Source organism: Bidens hawaiensis, unplaced genomic scaffold (assembly GCF_021521415.1).
Source record: "Bidens hawaiensis isolate Kalapana, Puna unplaced genomic scaffold, B.hawaiensis_p1.1 tig00042203_1, whole genome shotgun sequence".
NCBI classification, from domain to species: domain Eukaryota; kingdom Viridiplantae; phylum Streptophyta; class Magnoliopsida; order Asterales; family Asteraceae; genus Bidens; species Bidens hawaiensis.
The window spans coordinates 53,080-78,687 of record NW_027497454.1 but is presented as its reverse complement, the minus strand read 5'-3'; the positions used below and the strand labels follow the sequence as shown (position 1 = coordinate 78,687).

At 40.5% G+C, this 25,608-nt stretch overlaps 1 pseudogene; it reads left to right on the top strand.

Moving 5' to 3' along the window:
- The first annotated feature begins 22,908 nt into the window (after positions 1 to 22,908).
- On the top strand, positions 22,909 to 24,772 carry LOC143593402 (aspartyl protease family protein 2-like; annotated as a pseudogene).
- Positions 24,773 to 25,608: the final 836 nt, after the last annotated feature.

Below are 25,608 nucleotides of genomic sequence, written 5' to 3'. Positions count from 1 at the left end.
TAGCCATCTTCTCTGCCTCATGTTCAATTCCTTCTGCTCGAAGAAGTACTTTAAACACTTATGATCTGTATAGATAGTGCACTTAGTACCGTACAGATAATGCCTCCATATCTTAATAGCATGCACTACAGCTGCTAACTCCAAATCGTGCGTCGGATAAGTACTTTCATGGACCTTCAACTGTCTAGACGCGTAAGCTATCACCTTCCCTCGTTGCATCAACACGCAACCTAATCCTTGATGCGAAGCATCAGCACAAACAACGAAATCCTCGTCACCATCGGGTAGAGTAAGGATTGGAGCTTGCGTGAGTCTCTTCTTCAATTCTTCAAAGGCTTCTTCCTGAAACTTTCCCCAACTGAATACTATCGACTTTCGGGTCATACCGGTCAGCGGTGCGGCTATCTTGGAGAAACCTTCGATGAATCTTCTATAGTAGCCAGCTAACCCTAGGAAGCTTCGTATATCAGTCGGATTCTGCGGAGTCTTCCAATTCGTTATCGCTTCAATCTTAGCAGGGTCCACGGTAATCCCCTCCGGATTAACCACATGACCTAAAAATTGCACTTCTCTTAACCAGAACGCGCACTTCGAAAACTTGGCGTACAACCTTTCTTTCTTCAGAACTTCAAGTACCTCTCTCAGATGCTCAGCATGTTCAGACTCGCTCTTTGAATAAACCAATATATCATCGATGAAGACGATAACCGACTTATCCAACATCGGTCGACACACCCTATTCATCATGTCCATAAATGCTGCAGGAGCATTGGTTAGACCGAATGACATTACGAGGAACTCGTAGTGTCCATACCGCGTTCGGAACGCTGTCTTAGGGATGTCTGCCTCTTTCACCTTCAGCTGATGGTAGCCTGATCTGAGATCTATTCGTGAGAACCAACTTGAACCTTGCAGTTGGTCAAACAGATCATCAATCCTTGGCAACGGATATCTATTCTTTACCGTAAGCTTATTCAACTCACGATAGTCTATGCACATCCTCATACTTCCATCCTTCTTTTTCACGAACAATACTGGTGCGCCCCACGGGGAAACACTCGGTCTTATGAAACCTTTGTCGAGGAGTTCTTGCAGTTGTGACATCAATTCTTTCATCTCGGACGGTGCTAGACGGTAAGGCGCTTTTGCGACAGGTTGGGCTCCTGGTATTAAATCTATCTGAAATTCTATCTCTCGCTCTGGTGGCAACCCCGGAAGATCCTCAGGGAATACTTCTGGGTATTCGCGCACAATAGGAACATCTTTCATTTCTTTCGTCTCGGCCGTAGCGTTGACGACATACGCCAGGTAGGCACAACACCCTCGCCTTAGCAAACCTCGGCTTTCATCATCGAAATGACATTAAGCCCAGAACTTTCCTTATCACCATAGACCGTTACCGCGCTACCATCCAATGACTTTAACCTTATAATCCTACTCTTACATACTATCTGAGCCTCAAAATCAGACAACCAATCCATACCCAAAACCACATCGAACCCTCCCAAGGTCATAACGTACAAGGTAACAGGGAACTCATGTCCCTCCAATTCTATCCTACAGTCCTTAACCATTTTCATTATTTTAACCGAAGTGTCACTAGCGGTTTCTACTATAAGGGTCTCAGACACTCGGCAACATTTCATTTTAGCTAGTTTACTAAATGGTGTGGCTACGAAACTTTTGTTTGCGCCCGAATCAAATAATACAGTAGCGGAAACACCGTTCACTAGAAACGTACCTGTGACAACATCCGGAATCTGCTTGGCTTGTTCTTGGGTCAGCATGTAGGCTCTAGTTCTTGGCCCAGCTTGATCGGCATCCTTCCTTCTACTACCTCCAGCTTCATTCTCGGTACACTCCCTAGCAAAATGACCCATCTTACCACACTTGTAGCATGCAGGCTTAGAACTGCACTCATGAGCATAATGACCTGCCTTCCCACACTTGTAGCAAACATTCGACCCAAGTCTACATCCTCCGGCATGTATCTTTCCACACTTATGACATGTATCCGAACCCTTTCCCCACCTACACTCACCACTGTGCGCCTTGCCACAAGTCTTGCACGACCTGTTCTCCTAAACTCTCGGCTGTTTGTTCTTAGGGTTCCACATCTGGGTACCGGGTCTTTTAGTAGGAGCGACCCATTTCTTCTCTTTCTTCTCATCTCCCACCACCACATCATCCGCAACCAAGTCTGCATAAACCATTTCTGCGAGTTCGACAGCAGAATCGAAAGTAGTAGGTTTACTTGTTCTGACTAACATGCGAACTCTTTGTGGTAATCCCCTCACATAACACTTGATCCTTTTTGCCTCAGTGTCGACCATATCGGGCACCAACCTAGACATTCGATTGAACTCGGTGGTGTACTCACGATGTGTCATTGTCCCAGCTTTCAAGTTTAAGAATTTCATCTCCGCCCTTTCAACCTCGGCGTCAGCACAGAACTTCATCATCACTAACTCCTTCAGATCATCCCACTTCATCTCTTTGATCTCTTCACTGGTCTTCCTCTGCTCCACACTCTCCCACCAATACATAGCCTCATCTACAAAAGACTGAGTAGCATAACCCACAGCTTGGTCGGGACGGCATTCGCTAATGCGGATAACCTTGTCCATAGCGGTTATCCATTGGAGAGTAGCGATTGCGTCTCCCAACCCGGTCAGCTTTGGCGGGTCACAACCTTTGAAGGACTTATAGTTGCAACCGCCTCGGCCCCTCTTCCTATCATCATCTTTCACAGACCTATCATCACTCGAGGCCTCTCTTTCACCTTCCCCATTCTTTCTACCATCACCACCCGCCCCTTCAGCAGTTCGCTCACGGCTTCCAGCAGATCCTTCGGGATTCAGGTTCTTCACAGCAGCAACTACAGCCTGAACGATGGCTGCTTGAACTGCGGGGCTAAGTTGAACTTCTTCGTTGTTGTTCTGGTCTCCTCCAGCTGCGCTTCCTTCAACTTCGGTGTGGGAAGCTTCTTCTACCGAAGGTTGCCGGACAAGACGAGGCCTGCCACGACGTCCAGTGCGACCCCCAGTTTCAACAAATTCTCCAGCTCCAGCCATCAGTATTCTAAAGGGGAAAACACAAACATCATCACTCAAGGAACTATTTAGTACAAGGATAGTAAGGCTAACAGGTAATAACAGTGGCCAGTTGTGATTAGCTGATCACGTTACTTTCCGTGTCCTATACACTTCCCTTTATGAGTCTATTTGTGCTGGTTATACTTAAGCAGTTTGTCAAATTAAACAATCAATTATTCCTATCCCTGCCGTTCACATATCTTTCCTTTCTCATTAACATATATCATTTAATCATACACCTTACCTTACTGCTCTTGCTTGAGCAACACATGGCATTCTTGAACTGGCATCTTCTTTCATTTCTTACTTATATCCCATACTCTGTTCGAGTCTAAGCATGTAGGATGCTTAAATCTCTCGAACTTTGCTCTGATACCAACTTGTAAGGCCCCGTTACCGGTAACCCTACTTTCGTGTTGGATTTACTCATAAACACAGTTCTAAATATCAGAGTTAATTAAAACATTTACGCGGAATATAAAACTTTCATAAAACATTACAATATTTCATAACTTGTCTCAAAACATCCTTTGTCTTTCACATTAAAACATTAAAATTAAAACATCATAAGTCTTCAGATGCCAGACTCTTGTTCAGTGCCATGTGTCTCCTCAAGCGAGCTTCCTCATCCTACTCACCTGCGTGCATACTAAAAGTCAGCAACGCTGAGTGAGTTCTAGATAATCACATAGTCATACCATTCACATAACATTATATTCTTTCATTCATACTTTCATACTTTCATACTTCCTTACTTTCTTACTTTCATACTTTCTTACTTTCTTACTTTCTTTTGTATTAACTTACCTTCCTATCTTACGTTATAAAGAGCATTACGCCCTACATTCCTCGAGTATTATTAGGGCTCGGTACCCTCCTTCCTCGAGTATTATTAGGGCTCGGTACCCTCTTTCCTCGAGTATTATTAGGGCTCGGTACCCTCTTTCCTCGAGTATTATTAGGGCTCGGTACCCTCCTTCCTCGAGTATTATTAGGGCTCGGTACCCTCTTTCCTCGAATATTAGTAGGGTTCGGTTCCCTAGTTCTCGAATATTAGTAGGGTTCGATTCCCTCTTCGTTACCATACAACCATACATCATACCTTGAGTATTATTAGGGCTCGGTACCCTTTCCGTAACCATACAACCATACATTATCATTTCTTTCTTTTATTATCTTTATCACGTTCATACACATAAACATACATATCATACTTACCTTACACATAGCGTTACAACCTGACAGTACGTGCAATATCCGAAGATCGTTCACGTACCATCAAGCAATCATTCATACATATCATATCATTCACATAAGGCATACACTTATCTCTTAGGATAAGCGTATTAACAAACATATTGAGTATGCACACAGCCCCGAAAACATAAAACATAAATGGGGCTAGAAACTCACCTGAACACGGTTACGTTCACCGTTAATCGTAATCCCTTTCTTCAGTTGTGCACGGCTGACTGTATAACAAGTATACGTATCAATTAACTATCACTTCTCATAATGTATCTCTATCTTTATGTGACCCACAACGAACGGGGGTCCGGGGGGCAGCGCCCCTGGCAGCGGGGTCTAGGGGCGGCAGCCCCTAGTAGGGTCCAAGGGGCAGAGCCCCTGGCTGGGGTCGAGCTGCCAGGTCAGCTTGGAAAAAATTTTATTTCCATTAACTGTCTTAACACATTTTTCGTTAGATTTTAAATTTATTTTCTAAACGAACTTGGCTTTAGGCGAAGTTAAACCTCAGGCGAACTTAGCTTTAGGCGAAGTTAAACCTCAGGCGAACTTAGCTTTAGGCGAAGTTAAACCTCAGGCGAACTTAGCTTTAGGCGAAGTTAAACCTCAGGCGAACTTAGCTTTAGGCGAAGTTAAACCTCAGGCGAACTTAGCTTTAGGCGAAGTTAAACCTCAGGCGAACTTATCATCAGGCGAACTTAAACCTAAGGCGAACTTGTCATCAGGCGAACTTAGCTTGCAGGCGAAGTTCATCAGGCGAACTTAGCTTGCAGGCGAAGTTCATCGCTTGAAGGCGAAGTTGCCCAGATGAAGGCGAAGTTGCCCAGATGAAGGCGAAGTTGCCCAGATGTCCGCTGTTTCGGTTTCTGATCAACATTTCGGGCGATTTTAACACCCTTGTTATGGTTCAATACCACCCACTACACTTCCCGACCATTTTCGGTCGTTTATACACTAAAAGCTCGGATCTTTAAACTTCCAAGATCAAGAATCATACCTTTTGAGCTTGTTTGGATCTCGTTTATCTTGGTATCACCACTAATCTTTCTCTCTTACCCGGACCTCGCTCGATCCTTCCTTCTTTCTCGGCCCAGCCGGCGGCGGTTTTGGGTGTGCTTGGTGTGTGTGTATGTGTGTGTTTAGGAGAGTGGGGGAAAATGAAGATATTTTGGGATTTTGGGGGTATTTATATCCCTGAAATCCCATTCTCATCTAACCCATCTCAATTAATCCAAGTCCAAGACCCGCTCCTTCCCCGACATTAATCAATTACGCGAAATCACTAAACATAACTTCCTTTATTCATCATTAAAATTTTAGGATGTTACATGTTTTCTGAGTGTAGAGGTTTGTGCTCTGGGGAAGATCTCTACCCAGTAGCTTTTCCGTTTCCGCGAAGCGTTTAGCTGCTGTCATTATGGCATCCCATGTGGATGGCATGCCATCTTTACCCGTTAAGGTGCGGATGAGCTCTGGGTCTTTTGCGCCCTGGATGAAAACAGCGCGAACAAGATCTTCGCTAATACTACCCAGACTTAGCTTCTTTGAGTTGAAGCGAGTGATGAAGTCTAGCAAAGATTCATCTTCCTCTCGGATGCAGTTGAGGATTGTCCATTGTTCTTCAGTGTACTTCCTTTGTTGACTGAAGTGTTGGCTGAACTTCTGTTGGAAGTTTGTCCAATCGTAGATGTGGTGGACCGGTAAACGGTCGAACCACGCTCTGGCTGCTCCAACCAGCGTCATCTGGAACATATAACACCACGTGGGTTCCGTCCAGTTGCTGACGGTTGCCCCCGCTATGAATCTGTTCAAATGATCGTCTGGGTCGGATATACCATCATAAGTGCCGATGTTGGGCATCTGCTTGGCACTCTTCGGGGCGATTGCTTCCGCAATGTCCCTTGCAAACTTGGACGTTCCCGCATTTGCAACAGTTGGTCTAAAAGCTTTGGAGAAGTCACGTGGGTTTCTACCTGCGTTTTTTGGTTTGAAAGTTTCTCCAAAATTCCTTCTCGGTTGGAAGTCCGTTTCCTTACGCTTCCCTTTCGCCCTATGGCGAGGGTTTGCGTCGGTGTCGGATTCCTCCGAATCATCGTCCAAGTACTCGCACTCATTGCTCATGTTGAGCTGTTGAGTGCTTCCGAATTCGTCAGCCTGTTGGAGTGAACGTAAGCGTTCATCCAACTCAGCTTGGAATTCCTTTTGACGTGCTTCCGCCCACGCTTTAACTTGATCAAGTGTTTGGTGGGGGAACCTCGTCTGTCGTCTTTCCGCCTGGGTATCAATGAATCCCAGGGGATGATTGTTTACTGCACTTGCCCCGGCTCGAGTGACCGGGATAGTGTTTGTAAAATTTACTGCACTAGCCCCGGCTTAGGTAACCGGGGTAGTGTTCGTAAAACGTGTGTATTCGCCGGTGTTCCCCCCAGTAGCTGGGGTTGTGGTTACCGGGGTTTCTTGGTTACTCCCTGGCCTGGGGACCGGAGTAACGTTGACCATCTTTCCAGAAGTTTTGAAAAAACTGAAAAAGAATAAGTTCTAGCTTTTATGCACGGATGGCGCCAATGAAGAAACACTAATTGACCCCGGGCAGATTACGGATAATCTGGGGGTTAAATAGATGTTTCCCACGAGGGGTTATGTCCGGCAAAGATGGTTCTTCTGGTGACCTGCAAAACAGACACCGTGAGCTCGTCACTGAGAATGGGGGGTACCTCCTTGTGACCACCCTCCGGCGTGAGAATCAGACTAGATTGCTCTTGAATATAAGTGTATATTAAGAGATTGCTAGAGAAGATAGGATGTGATAAGGTAATGTAATGTGTCCATACCATTCCAAGGTGTTGGAGTATTTATAGCCGAAGGTAGGTTTCCAAGAAGGTACAGCCGGCTGAATAGTATTCCTGTTCTGCCAACTGTGGGCTACGCACATGCCATGCTGGCAGTTGGTGGGTAGGCAGCGGCTGATAGGGACCAGGCCGGCTGTGTACTATTCCTTTTCCACCAACTGCAGGCTATGCACGTGCTACGACAGGTTGGTGAGTAGGCAGCGGCTAATAGTGACAGGGGTAGGTGAGTAGGCAGCGGCTGATAGTGACCAGGCCGGCTGTGTACTATTCCTTTGTCACAGTGAGCTGTCGCTGCTTTGGTCAGACCTTTTGTCCATACCTTGTCAGGTACAGTACAAAAGGTCCTCCAGTAGCGTACGGACTGGCTCATTTGGGCGGGAGTATTCCCGGCTTTGGGCCGGAGTGTTCCCGGCTTGCTCACTCCTTCAGGTGACATTACTGAATTATTTAAGAGTTAAGTGCCTTGTGCGTGTAGCCTTGCTGCGCAGGTAGCCTTCCCTGATGGCTTGTATCCGCAGCTGCGGGAACAGGCGGGGTACTTCACCATTGGGAGGCTTTTCCTGCGGGAACAGCTTGCGTACTGCGCGTAAGGACGTCACGTCTCTGAGCATGGTGGGTCCTGCGGATCCAGTTGGTTTCTGCGCAGACGACCCTCTTCAAGGTGAGTCTTGCGAGTTTAGCCTTTGCGCAGACGTCCCTGTTGAAGGTGAGTCTTGCGGGTTCAACTGCGCAGACGTCCCTCTTTGAGGTGAGTCTTGCGGGTCCAACTGGACTCTGCTGGGACCTACCTCTTCAAGTCCCCCTAGTCCAATGTTCTTCTCATGAATTGTTAATAAGTGAGGTGAACTTTTGGACTTAAGCAAAGGGTTTTGAAAAGGGTTTAGTTTTAAGGTTTTCCATGGGGATTCTTCCCGCGGAAGTCCTAATGTCACGTGCAGAAATTCCCGACTTTTCTGCTTGATCTTTGGGTATGATGCGGGTAGGTCTGTAACCTCCTCGCAAGTCAGGAGCGTTGAGTTCCACTTGTGTAGATTCTCCATGAGGTTTTGGTAGTTTTGAACATAGTGATCAATTATGTTAAAACAACCAATTCCATCTTGGAGCTTCAAACAATCTAGTTCTCGATGTTCCCGCTATGCGGGGATGTTATTCCCGTTTCCGCAAGCATGGCCCAGAAGATCCTTCTTGGTTTCAATTCCCTGCGGAGTGCTAGGTATGTGAAGGGTTTCGCCTTGACACTGTACCCGCACTCGTCTTATAGTTACTTTACTTCCAAGGTATTCCTGGCTTCAATTCCCTGCGGGTGCTAAGTATGTGAAGGGTTTTGCCTTGACACTGTACCCGCACCCGTCTTATAGTTACTTGGTTGCCGAGGTATTCTTGGCTTCAATTCCCTGCAGGTGCTAAGTATGTGAAGGGTTTTGCCTTAACACTGTATCGCACCTGTCTTATAGTTACTTGGTTGCCAAGGTAAGGGGTATAGTCCCGCTTACTTTTGAATCTTTTTGAATCTTTTTGAAATTCGAAGAGTTGGTGAAAGGATAAGAATAGTCCAAACTGTTGAAACGTCGTCCGACGGTTTCTTCTGACAGTGTCAGGACGTGCAGGAAGTTATGGCGATGTGACAGTATATGGTCATTCCAGACGCTTTTTCAGGCGCGTGGGCGCGAGTTTTCGGGCGCGCGGCCGCGAAGTTTACGGCACGCGTCCTGTCAACAGCTGTTGCCAGCTTGCTTTTTCCACGTGTCATAGTTTCATTGCACCAGCGTTTTCCTCTCTCTTCCGCATTAAATTCATCGCATTTATTGCGATGAGTATATATATAGGGAGGAGATGTTGCATCTCAACTCACAGTTTCACCTAGTATGGACCATCTATACAATTCCATAAAGTATTAACTTACATAATTTTTTTTAATGATAACAACTTTCATTAATTTTCTTGTATTATAGATTCATTTACTAATGATAACAAGTCTTCTATACGTTCACCTCTTTCAGGATATAGTCTAGATAAGACATCGTGTAGATATATGATTAGGGTTAAGAATCTTTAGGGATTGTCTTGTTTTTTTTGTACGGAAATAGCTTTTTCTAGACTCTTCGTGGTTGTTGCATGTTAGTTTTCATTTGCCGTTATTTATTTTGTATGTTTCATCTGTTACTATTATACTTTTGTGTCATGTTTTTAGTTGTTGACAGTTATTAATTATATATTGGTAGAACTCTGCATGTAGGTATCGATTCTGTTACTTGGATTCATGATAGATATTTTGTAGTTTGCGCTCTTAGATTCGTGACAGTTTCGTCACATGTAAGATTTTTATAAGTATGGTGGTTGTTATACATTTAGTTATATAAATTGCAAATATATATCTATGATGTTGCATGTTGAAATCTGATGGTTGTGATTCTCGACATCATTGGATCCTAAAGCACTACTTGACACACCATATTCTCCTCTTAGATCCATAGAAAATACATATTTCATTTTTTAATAATTGTATAAATATATTCATATAATAAAATAAAACTCAATACCTTTTTTTTCGTTATTATTAAATTAAAAAATATATTCCTGGAATAAACGACAACTCAGATTTATAAAATAAAACCAAACACGTTTTTCCTTGATAATTCAAAGACCAACAAATTTCCTGCAACCCTAAATGACAACTCAAATTTCTAAAATTCAGAAAAATTATATTGTTTGGTCATTATACATTATTCACATTTATACGTGTAAACATAGTGACAGGTTAATAATTTTGTGTAGAATAAAATAGACGTGTATGGACTGCATGTTGTGTTTGCTCCCTTGTGTCTTTTAAGTATGTGTTTACTTGTTATTAACTCAGAGTAATCACGGTGTATTTAATTAGATAACTAGACCAAATGTAGCGGGTTTAACGCCTCCACTTCACCTCAACCTTTTAAGGCGTTATTAAACACCATTTCACCACATGTAGATGGGGTGCCGAAGAGGAAAGAGCGCCACCAAAATGGCGGGCGTGAAGGCTTGATTGTGGGGCGGGCCAAGGTGCTTAATTTATTAATCAATCAAATCATTTTTCACACTTTTTATTAAAACAAAAAATTTATATAATAATTATGTTGTTAGTTAAATTATTATGCATATTTGATGGATAAGTTAGTGAGTACCCCCATTATTATGTGACGGTGACGTTACAAGTTATTTTTCACTATTAGTTAAATCATTGCATAGTTAATAAATAGAGATGATACATGTAACAATGGGTTATGGTATTCAATGATTCGATAGCTATTATTCACAAATAAATCCATTATATGGTGGAGCACTTACAATTGGATCCCAACTATAACGGGACCGGCGACATCGTTGGGTGTCCACAAACTGTCACATCAACGACACATCATATTCCAAGTTAAAAAAAAGTAAACACACACACGTTTTCTTTCACAACACCAAACTTTCACAAATCTCATTAAAAAACATTATATTTGTGTGTGCGCGTGTGTGTATATATATAATGTGTATATATGTGTGTGAGAGAAGAGCCCCCCCTCTCAGTCCGCTAGTCCGGTTGCAGCCACAAACCCCCACCAGCTGGACCTCCCTCCATATCGCTACCCCTCGTCCACCTGGTTGCCACCTCCTCTGGACCTCGGGAACCCACCTGTGTTATGGGTGCTTTAAATATGATAAAATGGCAATACAAATATAAGTCTAATAATGGACTCTAAATCGTCAAGTAGGTTCATTGTTGGGTGTTGTTTGATCCAGTTAATTCTAACAAATTAAAAACCTAACCTATGTTTTTGAACTATCAAGGTAACTTTTGTGTGACAGCCACAAAAAGTTAGACACATGATATTATGGTCGCATAAGGTGTGATTGGGAGGCTATGAAATTGTACTCTTGATCAGCCGTGTCTAATTCTTTTTCTTTTATTTTTTGCCAACCCTCCGAGATGTTTTAATTTTTTATGTTTTTACTTCATTGTTAACTAGGGCAATGTTATTGTACGTGTACTGACATCCTTATAACCAGGGCCGGCTTTGAGAATTGAAAAAAAAAATTGGGCCGAAGACGAAAAATATTTTGGGCCTTAAGTAAAAAAGAGTATTTTGTTGAGTTTAAACAATTTAATTTTTAAATTAGCTTACTTGGTTATGATTTGGGTTGTTTAAAAAACTAATGTATAAAAATAGGCTTAAACATGTCTCAAATGAGACTAGATCGAACCCACAACTTTTTGGTTGGGAATCATGCCCTTTTGTCACTAAACCAAGTTAGTTGCTATGTAACGGGGTTAAAACATTAAGTATACATATAGTCTTTCATAAAAAGACATATAATTTAACAAAATATAAAAAAATCTGGTCCTAACAGTAGTTGGGCATATGGCTGTCGACTACCCTGCCATATGCCATGGCCGGCCTTGCTTATAAGGTGCCGGATATTGTTGATACAGCTAGCTGATTGAAGAAACACTAATTGACCCCGGGCGGATTACGGATAATCTGGGGGTTAAATAGATGTTTCCCACGAGGGGTTATGTCCGGCAAAGATGGTTCTTCTGGTGACCTGCAAAACAGACACCGTGAGCTCGTCACTGAGAAGGGGGGGTACCTCCTTGTGACCACCCTCCGGCGTGAGAATCAGACTAGATTGCTCTTGAATATAAGTGTATATTAAGAGATTGCTAGAGAAGATAAGATGTGATAAGGTAATGTAATGTGTCCATACCATTCCAAGGTGTTGGAGTATATATAGCCGAAGGTAGGTTTCCAAGAAGGTACAGCCGGCTGAATAGTATTCCTGTTTTGCCAACTGTGGGCTACGCACATGCCATGCTGGCAGTTGGTGGGTAGGCAGCGGCTGATAGGGACCAGGCCGGCTGTGTACTATTCCTTTTCCACCAACTGCAGGCTATGCACGTGCTACGACAGGTTGGTGAGTAGGCAGCGGCTAATAGTGACAGGGGTTGGTGAGTAGGCAGCGGCTGATAGTGACCAGGCCGGCTGTGTACTATTCCTTTGTCACAGTGAGCTGTCGCTGCTTTGGTCAGACCTTTTGTCCATACCTTGTCAGGTACAGTACAAAAGGTCCTCCAGTAGCGTACGGACTGGCTCATTTGGGTGGGAGTATTCCCGGCTTTGGGCCGGAGTGTTCCCGGCTTGCTCACTCCTTCAGGTGACATTACTGAATTATTTAAGAGTTAAGTGCCTTGTGCGTGTAGCCTTGCTGCGCAGGTAGCCTTCCCTGATGGCTTGTATCCGCAGCTGCGGGAACAGGCGGGGTACTTCACCATTGGGAGGCTTTTCCTGCGGGAACAGCTTGCGTATTGCGCGTAAGGACGTCACGTCTCTGAGCGTGGTGGGTCCTGCGGATCCAGTTGGTTTCTGCGCAGACGACCCTCTTCAAGGTGAGTCTTGCGAGTTTAGCCTTTGCGTAGACGTCCCTGTTGAAGGTGAGTCTTGCGGGTTCAACTGCGCATACGTCCCTCTTTGAGGTGAGTCTTGCGGTTCCAACTGGGCTCTGCTGGGACCTACCTCTTCACTGATCATATACCATTTTTCCATTAGTAGGTTAGTTATATTTAGCATAGCGGTCTTATGTATTATTCACACGAAAGCTACACCATATACAATGAACCTACACCACCCATGATCTATTGGTCTAATGGTATGATGATCCATATTACAAAAGTTAGGTGACGAATTCAATTCCTAGCAAATACAAGATTTAAGAGATTTTATTTATGGTGGACAAAATTGATGTTATAAAAACACACACAATTACACCTCTATTTATACTGTCATTAACTTATTTCCTGTATTTTCACATTTTGTTTCCTGGTATTCTGGTAACGTTGTTGTCTTGTTTGCAAATTTTATAATTTCCCAATAAAATAGACATGGAATCACTATAAACAATTTGAAACGCCAACACAAGGGCGATATAATTTTGAATAAAATAATAACCGACCAACTTATTTGAAACATGGCCCAAGTCTCAAAATTTGACAAATTTCTTGACGTTGGATGACATATGAACAAACCCATGATTATCAACATTTGAATTGTTTTAATCATGAATTTGGAATATACTATTGATTTTGTATTATGTGTATATTATTGATGGACATTTTCAATATATATATTAGATAGTATCTATACATTGGATTCAAAAGTATTCTGAATATAAGGTTTACTCATTTGTATAAGTTTGGTTAAGGGGGTGTTTGATATTCTTATTTTCATCAACTTATAACTTATAAACTTTTTGAAAAGTTAATAAAGTGCATAAGGTGTTTGGCAAACCATAAGGCCTTTTGGATTTTAACTTATGGTTAACTTTTTGAAAATGGGTTTTGAAAAGTTAGGAATCTCTAACTTATTAACTTAATGGATTTGATTTACCTATTACACCCCTTTAACCCTCAAAACCCATTACACTCCTTTTAAAAAAGAGTGTCCATTTTGGTTATTTTGGTTTTCCCCAACACATAAGCTAATCCAAATATTTTTTTAAAAACTTCTTTTCAAAATTCATAAGTTTATAAGTAATTTTAACAAAAAGTCCTTTTTCACTTAAATAAACAATCCCAAACACACCCTAAAATAATTAAGTTTTATATCAATATTTCAACAACACATATGGCACATTTGGTAGAGGAGGCCCAATGTTCACTCAAATGGAACTAAAACCGAAGATTATCTTAGATGGTGAGCGAATATAATGATGATCCGAAGTTAGGTTTTCAATGATAACATGGGCGGCCGGGGCACGTAAGTTTTGGGGGCACAAACATTTTTATACATATATATGTTTGATATATAAAAGATCTTGAGTCAAACGGCGTCGCCAATTGGTCAAATCGATCGTTAATTTTGGTGTTTAAAAGTCACCAGAAAAATAGGTTCCCCGGGTAACTTTGTCAGAAAGTCATGGTGGAGAATATGACAACAATATCAAGTTTTAAATAATGACAAAAATAGCCCCTGCCATTTATTTCATAGTTAAATATATTATCTACATGCTCACCCGTATTAGTTTTCTTTTAATTATACTTCACTCATAACTTTAATTTCAATTTACCATTTAAAGTCCTTTAAACTATTTTAAAAAATTGAGTTTATATTAAAAATAACCCTAATAATTTTTAATAATTTTTGTATTAATAACTCGTATAAGCATTAAATTTAGTGTTTCGAAAATTTGGGTATTACTTTCATATTATATTTTTGTTATATTTATTGTTATAACATTAATCGTCGTTTATAAAAATTAGCTTATATATTTTGTTATTCGTTAAGGCCTACGGGCCTTTTTATTTCGGCTCGACCGAGGTATTTAAATCCTCGAAAACGACCCTGAATGATAAAACAATGATTTTACATGATGGAACTAGGGTCGCTAACAACTCGATCAAACAAAATTAATTCACGACAATCTTGCCTCCATAACCTCAAACACTAAGAATGATATGGGTCATCAATGGTGAACAAAACTTTTAGTTTAGGGCTATGGTATCATTTTGCATCGTATTTTGATGAAGTTCACGTATATTATCAAAATTTAACAAAACTATTCGATCGGGTTAGTTTGCATTTGGGTTTCTTCAATTTCAGACCGACCTAAACCCCAAATTTATAAATATATAACCCGAGGACTGGACCATGTAATATATTCAGACCAAAATTAGATAACTCGTGGCTTATAAGGCTAAACGTAGTGGGCGAGAAAAGGGGCAATTTTAGGGCGATTTTGTTGGAGGAACACCCCCCCCCCCCCGCGATAATTGGGCGAAAAGGGGCGGGGGCGGGATATATTTGTCGCCTGCGAGATGGAAAGAAAATAATACAATAATAATAATGCCGTTGGGTAACGGCTATATATAAAAAAAATTTAATTTAAAAACTTAATATATATATCAAACTTTATCTAAGCATTTTCACCTTATCATACACAAACACAAACATAAAAATATCAATCATTCTTATTATTTTCATATTTCTTCAAACTCAATGAGTTCCCCGGATTCCACAAACTCTGCCGAGATTTTGGATCAATTAATAAACGAGAGTCGAAGAATTCATCAGATTCACCGACAAGTGGCGGAAGAGCATTTAGAGGTCACGAACGCGGTTCGGGCCGTCGTCAATAACATGGTGCCCAGCTCTGCTCCATCTACGGCACCACGTAGACGGTCATATATCCTTCGGGATCGTACGCAAGCGAAGGCTCGTTTGATGAAGGACTACTTCGACGACACACCTACATTTAACGACGCTATGTTTCGACGTCGTTTTCGGATGTCCAAGCGTTTATTTTTGCGCATCGTTGGAGATATGGAGCGGGAGTATGAGTATTTTCAACAGAAACCCAATGCAAGAGGATCTTTAGGATTCTCCGCCATCAAAAAATGTACTTCGGCTATTCGCATCCTCGCATACGGCAACACGACCGATATCAATGACGAGTATTTAAAGATGGCTGAGAAAACAACGAGAGATGCGTTGGAGGATTTTTGCATCGGTAATATTTAAATTGTTTGTATTAACTATTGTTTTTAATATAAATATTGTTTAATAATTTATTTGTATAGGGATAATACAATTATACTCTCGTCGTTATCTGAGGATTCCTACTTCAAACGACCTGACTCACATATATGATGTACACGAAAGCAAACATTCTTTTTCAGGCATGATCGGGAGTATAGATTGCATGCATTGGGAGTGGCCAACTGTCCAACCGCATGGCGAGGTCAATACACTCGTGGTGACAATGGAGTGCCAACGGTTAGTCTTCAAGCCATTTGTTCACACGACCTCTGGATTTGGTTAGCCTTCTTCGGCTCGGTCGGGTCCAACAACGACATAAACGTTCTCAACGCGTCACCCGTGTTAGAGTATTACATCAGCCGTAGCATACCGGTCTTACCGTTTTATGCCAACGATACCTTCTATCATCACGGATACTATTTGGGAGATGAGATATATCCAGAGTACTCGATCATCATCAAGACGTTTCAAGACCCTATCGAACAAAAAAAAAGATTATTTTAAGAAGAAGCAAGAGTCCGCGAGAAAGGATATCGAGAGGTGTTTCAGGGTTCTAAAAAAACGTCGGCATTATGTGAAAAACCCTTGTCGTGTATGGACGTTGGCAAAAATGAGCGATGCCATGTATATGTGTATCATATTGCATAATATGATTTTAGAAGATGAGGGAAAATCAATATGTCAACACTATATACTAGGAATGTAACATCCTGAATATTATAATGATAAATAAAGAAAGTTACGTTTAGTGATTTCGCGTTATTAATTAAGTAATATCGAGTAAAGAACGGATCATGGACTTATATTAATTAAGGTGGGTTAAATGGGAATGGGCCTTAGGTCCATGGGCTTTAAGGGATATAAATATCCCCTAAACCAACCTAAAACCCTAAATACTCATTCTTACCATCTTATTCTCTAACACACTCCAAAAACACATACACCACACCACCATATACGGCCGCGGCCGAGAGAGAGAAACGAGCAAGATCCGAGAAAGTGTAAACGTTAGTTGTGATTAGATTTTTGTTAGTCGAGTCCTACACGAGATCTAGAGTTCCTAAACAAGCTAACCAAGATCGAACGAGCACAAAAGGTATGTTCTTGACCTTTAAAGTTTACGTAGTATCGAACGTTTTTACCATAAAGGTCCAAACTTTATGTCTTTCCGGGCTAAGTTTTACCCGAACTAGGGCATGGGAATGATCGCGGAGTTAGTTAACATAATATCCAAGAAATTCTCGATGAAATAAGGGTGATTTTGATGATTAAGATTGAACAGAGGCGAATGCTGAATAACTTCGCCTGCAACCAACTTCGCCTTCATGCAAGTTCGCTTGCAAGCAAGTTCGCCAGCCAAGTTCGCCCCTGACAATTTCGCCTCAGTAAGTTCGCTGTCAAGGTTAACTTCGCCTAAGGCCAAGTCGCCAAACTGTAACTTCGCCTGATGATAAGTTCGCCCATGATAACTTCGCCTAAGGCTAAGTTCGCTAATGCTCAACTTCGCCTGGCATATGTTCGCCTAGGGTTAACTTCGCCGAACACTAATTTCGCCTATGCTTAAGTTCGGTAACGATAAGTTCGCTTAATGTTAAGTTCGCTTATTGTTAAGTTCGCTTAATAAAATTTTTAATTAAAAGAATGATTTAATTACAAAGAAGCCCTTGGACTCTTAAGCTCGACCCCAGCCAGGGGCTCTGCCCCTTGGACCCTGCTAGGGGCTGCCGCCCCTATAATCCCGCTGCCAGGGGCGCTGCCCCCGGACCCCCGTTCGTTGTGGGATTACAATAGGCTAGAAACACGATATTGGTAGTGATAGTTAATTGATACATGTAAATATTATACAGTTAGCCGTGCACAGCTCAAGAAGGGAATAACGATTAACGGAGAGCGTAACAGGATTCAGGTGAGTTTCTAGCCCCATTTATGTGTTATGTTTTCGGGGCTGTGTGCATACTCAATATGTTTGTTAATACGCTTATCCTAAGAGATAAGCGTATGCCTTATGTGAATAATGTGAAATGTCTGAATGATTGCTTGATGGTACGTGAACGATCTTCGAATATTGCACGTACTGTCAGGTTGTAACGCTATGTATAAGGTAAGTATGATATGTATGCTTATGTGTATGAACGTGATAAAGTTAATAAAAGAATGAAAGGATGGTGGTATGGTTACGAAAAGGGTACCGAGCCCTAATAATACTCGAGGTATGATGTATGGTTGTATGGTAACGAAGAGGGAATCGAACCATACAATATTCGAGAACTAGGGAACCGAACCCTACTAATATTCGAGGAAAGAGGGTACCGAGCCCTAATAATACTCGAGGAAGGAGGGTACCGAGCCCTAATAATACTCGAGGAAGGAGCGTATCGAGCCTTAATAATACTCGAGGAAGGAGGGTACCGAGCCCTAATAATACTCGAGTAATGTAGGGCGTAATGCTCTTTATAACGTAAGATATGAAAGCAAGTTAGTACAAAAGAAAGTATGAAAGTATGAATGAAAGAATATAAGTTTGTATGTATTGTATAATGTATGATTAACTAGAACTCACTCAGCGTAGCTGACTTTTAGAATGCACGCAAGTGAGTAGGATGAGGCAGCTCGCTTGAGGGGACACGTGGCGTTGAATAAGAGACTGGCATCGGAAGGCTCAGGGCGTGTTATGTTTTAATTACTTAGTTTTCGAAAGACAAGCTGGTTGTTTAAGACAAGTTTTGAATTGTTATGAAATGTTTTATTAAAGTTTTTATATTCCGCGAATGTTTTTAATTAACTCTGATATTTGGAACTGCGTTTATGAGTAAATCCAACACGAAAGTAGGGCTACCGGTAACGGGGCATTACAAGGAAGCGTTCCAGAACAGTTCCCTGAACCAACCCAAGACCAACAAACGTATAACATTCACCAGCTCACATCAAGTGATATACATAACCAACTGAAGGCGGATTTGGTTCAACACGTGTGGGATAATCGTCCCGTTGAGGAGGAGGACGAAGACGAGTACGAGGACGAAGACGAGGAGGAGGACGATGACAAGGACGGGGACGAAGACGAAGATGAAGACAAATAGATTAGTTTTTTTATAGAAATTTTTATGTAAATTTTTATTTTGGTGTGTTTTTTTATTATAATTTATTTTTATTATTCGTGTATTTTTTTTAGTTTATGTATTTTTTTGTATTTATTTTTTAATTTTAATACATTTTTATTTAATTATTTAAATAAATTAGTTTTTATTTAATTAGTTTAATTATAAAAATAAAATAATAAAAAAAGACACCGTGGGCCCAACTAGTAGCTCCTACACCATTACACCCCAAAAACAAATTTTCACTATATGCTGACTAGGCGTCACTTTTCACAATTCGCCTCCAATTATAGCCCCTCCACCACACATAGCCTAAAGTGTTTATATACATGGTATAAAGTCTAAACCAAACCTACTTTACCTAATTATGAATATAAAATCAGGTGTCAAACATCAATTTGAAATATGTCTAAAAAAGAGCTTGATGCGCATGATAGAATCAGCTAAATTTTAACCTTTTGAAATCATACTCATTATTATTAATCCTGGTAAAAAGTTATTAAATTATTATTATTTTTTCAGTTTTGTTTTACATTAAATTCTAAACAACTTAATACATAACTAGAAAGGAAAACTTGCCAAGACAGAAGGAACAAATACAAAAAGTAATTAAAAATAATGTATATATAATAACAACTAATATCCAATTATTTTAGTAATATTAAAATAAATAAAATATAAAATTAAAATAACTAGTATTGGGCCCGAAATTGTTTTTGAATATTTTTACATTTCCAAAAGCAGTTTTTAATTTTAAAATATAATATAAAACATTTTAGTTCTAGAAATTGAAAGATTTGTAAATAAGGGTAAAAAGAGTATTTAAATAAATTAAAAAAAGAGTAGGTATTTATTTATTTGCTTTTATATTAATTGAGAGGGAGGGGGGGGGGGTTGGTTTGCTAGGACAACTCTAGTGAGCTCGTGGAGTCTTGGTTGAGTGGTCCGTTCTTTAGTAAACTATATACGGTTTTAAAAAAATTGGCAAATTAAGTCGTAGACAGTTTTTTCCATATAACGAAGTGAGAGGTAACTAATTTAATAAGAAGACAATTTGAAATATACCATGGCAAGATTTAAGTACTTCACTAATAATATAGATGAAAAAGGAGGTGAGTTTTCCCCATATTGAATTGGATCCCAATGAGATCACACATTACATATTGATGGGAGGAAATATGTTTCTCCATACCTTAAATATAATGAAACCTAACTATAACCACGAAAATAAAATGACATTCAAAATTGTCACGTGAAACATGAATACGAATCTAGTGGATATAGGGTTTATATATGCTCATATATACAGATGTAAATAACTCGTATAAAATGCCAATTAGATTTATAAATATTGTCCTGTAATGACAACTTATGATTATCATATTTAATTTTGTTTTTTTGGAACAAAACCAATATATTATACTAAAAAAACTACACCCTTCTCCACATAATGACAAGAACTCTCAACAACTTAATGATAAAACATTATTATGTACATACCTTAATAACTTAATTGGGTTACAAGCCCTTAATTGATACATATCTAAGTTTTGAATGCTTCGATCGATAAAATCATTCATTTACAAGCCCTTAATTGATGAATCTCAATTAAAATTAGTAAATATTTATTTCACATGTTCAAAATGCTTAAAGTATCAAACTTTATAACTTAGAGTTTCAAAGGTTAACCAGCAAAATCTATACCCACAGTTTAAATAATCGTATAGTTTTGTATCAAAATGTTTTGTTAAGCCGCTTAAGACGTTTTTGCATTTGAATGTTTACATGTGTGTATTCTGGCCCAAGATTATAAAAAGGCAAATTTATAGAACACACTAAAACAACTTGGCATGTATAAACAAGTTTAAATTAATAGATTTGCATGGCTTTATAAAAAACAATTAGTTTAACATAAAGAATTGGAAATCATGTAAGTATTTTATAGTATCATATATTCCAACAAAATATTTTATTGGATTTTAATAATCTTTATTAACATATTTTGGCCGATAATAATCCCTATACGATAAAAGCAGTCCCTTCAAGCACCGCATCTACACGTAGCATATCGTAAATTCCGTGCTAATTTTGACCACTTTGGAAGTACAAGGGTCATCTAGCAATAACATTAAACTAAAGTCCCAAGTTTTAAAAAGAGATGGTAGTAGTTCGTCTGGTACGTACCCACGACAGTTGACATGTGTCTAATGACAAGTCATTGGTTTTTGACGTGTGTATATGGTGACTTAGTATGGTTACGGACTGTTACATAGCCCTAAATAGCTCGCCAATCATAAATATTATTTTATAAGCTAGAGAGTGACACATGTCTAGTGACATGGCGACCTCAGTTCGATTGCACACTGCCACCCATGGACATAACGGTACCCACGACCAGTGGCGGACCCAGGATTTTTTGTCAATGGGGTCCCAATAAATAGTGGGTTTGAAAAGTTGAATTCTCATTCCAAATAAGTACCGGGTTTGAGAAGTTGAATTCTCATTCCGAATTTTTCTCTTTTGACATACGTTTATTGATCCCTTGCAACGTTTTTCTAACAAGAAACCGGACCTCGGCATCTCGATTAGCATTAAGATTTTGCCTCAATTGTTTAAAGTTAAAGCTTTACCATGTAACTAGTTATTAAAATTGCTAAAAGCCATGGATGCCCCTACCAGCATCGTTGTCCCGTTCTAGACACCGCACCAATATGAACTTATCTTCACGTATTTTTTCCTGCCACCATCACCGTTGTCGCCACCCCCCACCACCGCTACTAATGACAATACCCAAACACCATCAATGCTACCCCCAACTACCATTACTTTCTAACTTTTTAACAAACTAATAAGTCAAAACATGATTACTTTATCAACCAAACAGATGTATCTAAAAACATTTCTTCATTTTCTTTTTTTGTATAATTTCAATTTCTAACTACAGCTGTCAATTTTATAATTGTACTATGGATTTCAATTTTCTTAAATCCCAATAAACCAAGCACTTAGACACTAAAATTTGTGGTTGTTTGACCTACTTCGTATAATTTATTTCTTTGTATGAAATCTAATAGAATTTATAGCGTTGAATCAATAATTGCGCCGAAAATGTTGATAAAACCTGAAAACAACTTTTTTTTTCTTTTCTTTTTTTTTAACAACAAACCTGGAAACACTTAAGACTCCTAAAACTCTTCCCTTTTATATGAATACTATATTACATATTGCATGCATTATTTATACTCTTTAAAAATATATATATATATTATCACTTGTTGCTCCTTTATTATTCATAGTATTTCATCTTAAAAAAATAACTCGAGTATTAAAAGTGCTTTCAAATGTTATTTAAAAATTTTAAGACTCCTAAAACTCTTCCCTTTCGTACGAATCTATATCTATATATATACTCTCTAATAAAAGTCTACAAGTTTTGTCATTTGTCATTTCTACACTAAACCTCATTCTTTTTAACAAATTTATAATAGTAAAATAATAATTATCATTCTTAAAATTAATGCTTCAGATTTTGTTATTTCAATATTTACTTCCTATTTTTTCTTTCAAACATTTGATATTTACAATAATTTATTACTTTAAAATTGTTTTAAAATCATTATACAACGACTGTATTAATAGTGTTTAACGAGTTTATTATTTCTTATATCCTGATTATTTATTAAATTTTGTATTTTCATAAACTAGTTATGTGTTACACGGACCTCATATTAATATAAATAATAATATTCATCTCTCTCATTTCCCTTATTTATTTACATGCTTCTCATTTCATATTATTAATGAAACATATCATCTGAAGTCTCGACATTAATGCACCACGCATCTACCTATTTCATATTTTAAACAATATTCTACACTTACAATAAACTCAAACACCCACACTGTCACACACACACTACATAAATAAATCAAATACAAAAATATAAAAATTAAAATTTAAAAAAAACACGTCCATATTAAATACTTCACACCATTATTTCAGCCAATTGCCAGTCCCCCATATTTACACTTACCACCCACCCCATATCTCTCTTCCCACACCACCATGCATAATAATATTAATATTATTATTATCATTATACTCCTTACTACTATCTCCGGCGACTCCATCACCGTAAACTCCGGCGAATCCACCATTGTGTACTCCGGCAACTCCGGCGAATCCACCATTGTGAACTCCGTGAACTCCGGCGGTTCCGCCACCGTGAACTCCGGCGACCACCACTTTCTCCGGCTACCACTCCACCACATTAACCCAAAACAAACCCCAATTCAAACCATCTCCGCCGACTCAGCACGCCTCTCCACATTATTATCCACCCTTCACCGGAAACCCAACATTCCGGTGACCTCCGGCGCCTACGCCGGCGCCGGCCAATACTTTGTAACCCTTCATTTAGGCACACCACCACAACCTTTATTATTAATAGCCGATACCGGCTCCGATCTCATCTGGGTCACTTGCTCCGCCTGCCGGAATAATTGCACCGCCACTCGACCACCACATTCCGCCTTCCTCGCCCGCCACTCCGCCTCTTACAAACTAACCCATTGTTTCGACCCCGCGTGTCGACTTGTCCCCCACCCGAATGCAGGCGCGTGTAACCACACGCGCCTGCATTCCCCGTGCCGCTACGAATACTCGTACGCGGACGCCTCGATAACCAACGGGTTCTTCGGGAAAGAAACCATTTCGTTTAACTCGACCATGGGCCGGTTATTACGACACGATAAATTATCATTCGGGTGCGGGTTTAATGTCTCGGGGCCGAGTGTTTCGGGCCCGGGCTTTCATGGGGCCCAAGGGGTAATGGGCCTGGGCCGTGGGCCCATTTCATTTGTTACCCAACTCGGTCACCGGTTCGGTAACAAAATTTTCTTACTGTCTTAAAGATTACACAATTATTCCCCCGCCTACGAGTTACCTTTTAATCGGTACCCGACCCGATAACTCGAAAATGCAGTATACGCCCTTGCTAGCAAGCCCATTTGCCTCCCCATTTTACTACATTGGGATCCAAAGTGTTTATGTTGATAATGTGAAATTACGAATAAGCCCTTCGGTTTGGGGTATTGACAATTTGGGGAACGGGGGAACCATTGTTGACTCGGGTACCACTTTGACTTTTTTACCCGACACCGCTTATCGTCGGGTATTAGCGGCATTTAGGCGGGTTGTGAAACTACCTACCCCGGATGGGGCGCCTCCGAATTTTGATCTTTGTTACAATGTGTCGGGTGTTAAAAGACCGAGTGTGCCCCGACTGAGTTTCAAACTCGTTGGCGACGACTCGGTGTTCTCGCCACCGATCGGGAATTATTTTATTGACACGGCGGAGGACGTAAAATGCGTCGCGTTACAGCCCGTGACGTCACCGGGTGGATTTTCAGTTATTGGAAACCTAATGCAACAAGGGTTTTTGTTCGAGTTTGATATCGGGAGATCACGATTAGGGTTTTCCCGGACAGGATGTTCAAAACCCTGATTCAACGTTAGCAGTGTATTGATGGGTCCCGTGAGTTTTTATCAGATGATCTACACGTCAAACAACGACCTTCGATTTTGTGTAGTAATATAAATTTATTTATATTTAAATATTTTTGTGATTGGGTTATGAAAATTGAGATGTTGCATTTACATTTATTTAATTCATAGTGAATGAACGAATTGTTAATAATGAAAACTGTGGGTGCGGGGAGCTAAAAGGATCTAAAGCATGTGATGTATTTTTGTCCTCATAAATTCAACACAAAACAAACCAAGAAATGAGCTATAATTTAAGCTGCTTTTGTGCTGTTGTCGGCTTTCTCCTTGGGCCTTTCACGTGACCCTATCATTATTATTATTTTATTTTTCCAACTTTTCATCAATTACGATAATATTTTATGTAGGATCATTTTGTATGTTTAATTTACTATATCCATTAACTAGGGCTTTACTTCTACGGGTGAAGAGGTAGGGTTCTAAACCATTGTTAGCGAAGGCTCACTCATTAGCTATAAAAGACCTGCGTACGAAGAAGGTATAATGCATAATCGGCTTATACGAAAGCCAATCACAGCCCAAGATTCCCTGGTGATACCAGTCATGATACAAGGAAATGAGATTCCCTCCACTGTCGATCTGGTGCATCGGTCTGATTCAGAGACCAAGAGCGAGGAGGTGGCGGGGAACCCTGGTGGTGATAAGACCACTGCTCCGGAGGCTGAGACGACTGTCACCTCCGAGCAGCCCAAGACGACGACGGTGAGCGGCGTGAAGAGGCCGGCTCCATCGGGTTCGTCCCCGCCTGTTCGCACTTTTAGGCTCAAGAAAACCCGTAAGTACAAACTTCCTTTACTTTTAACTTCATATCTTTCCGCCATTATACTTACATCTTCTTTGTACAGGCGTGGATGCTACCGCATTCCAGGGTGGAGCGGGGAGGAGCACCTCCGGACCCATGACGGTAGGCTTGGTCAACCTACCTGAGGCGATGACCCAGGCGGCTGCGCCAGCTTCAGTTGGTTCAGTTGCTCACCCAGTTGAGCCAACTGTTCCAACTGTGACGACATCTCCGCCGGCTGTCAGTGCCATATTCACTGATTCTTTCACTGAGCCGGCGGTGAATGTTTCTGTGGATTCTTCCGCAGCCACGGCCGCGGTTGTGAGTTCACCTCTGGTGAGTTCACCTCCGCTAGTTTCTACCGCGGCGGCCTCCGCTATGCCTCCTCCGGCACCGGCGACTACGGCCGGTCCTTCAGG